An 833-nucleotide genomic window follows, 5' to 3' on the forward strand; every position below is an offset into this window, starting at 1 on the left:
AGGTATCGTCATAATATCGCATCTGTGATAAATCAGTCAACCGTTTGACTTATGGCTCGTTGAACCCACCATCAATCGACTGCACAATATAATAGCCGGAGTTATCAGCTCACATTGGCGATTACGGACCAAAACAAATATAATGTAATTCAGTTCACTTTGTGGCGTTCAATGTTGTCAGTACAATCCACATGAAAAACAAAATATTATAATAAAACGATGAAGTTATAAATAGTATATGAAAAAGATAATGTATCAAATCCATAATCAAGTACTACAACTCATGAACACGTTTAATTCCCATGGAATTGACGTGCCCTACATGCTTATCATAATTCAACGGTTTAGTGAGAGGATTCGCGATGTTATCATCTGTCGCAATCTTGTCTATCACTATCTCCTCTTGCTCCACGTAATCATGGATCAGGTGAGCTTTCCGATGTACATGTCTAGATTTGTTGCTAGACTTTGGCTCCTTAGCCTGGAAGATGGCACCTCTATTGTCACAATAGATGGTGATCGGGTCATTCGAACTAGGAACTACTGTAAGTCCTTGTAACAATTGACGCATCCATATCGCTTCCTTTGCTGCCTCCGAAGCGGTATAGTACTCGGATTCAGTAGTAGAATCTGCTACAACACTCTGTTTGGAACTCTTCCAGCTGACCGCAGCACCATTAAGAGTGAAGAGGAACCCGGACTGAGATTTTGAATCATCTCCATCCGTTTGGAAGCTAGCATCTGCGTAACCGATTGCGCATAGCTTAGTATTGCCTCCATAAGTCAATACCCAATCCTTAGTCCTCCGTAGGTACTTGAGGATGTTTTTGACA

Source organism: Silene latifolia, chromosome 11 (assembly GCF_048544455.1).
Source record: "Silene latifolia isolate original U9 population chromosome 11, ASM4854445v1, whole genome shotgun sequence".
NCBI lineage: Eukaryota > Viridiplantae > Streptophyta > Magnoliopsida > Caryophyllales > Caryophyllaceae > Silene > Silene latifolia.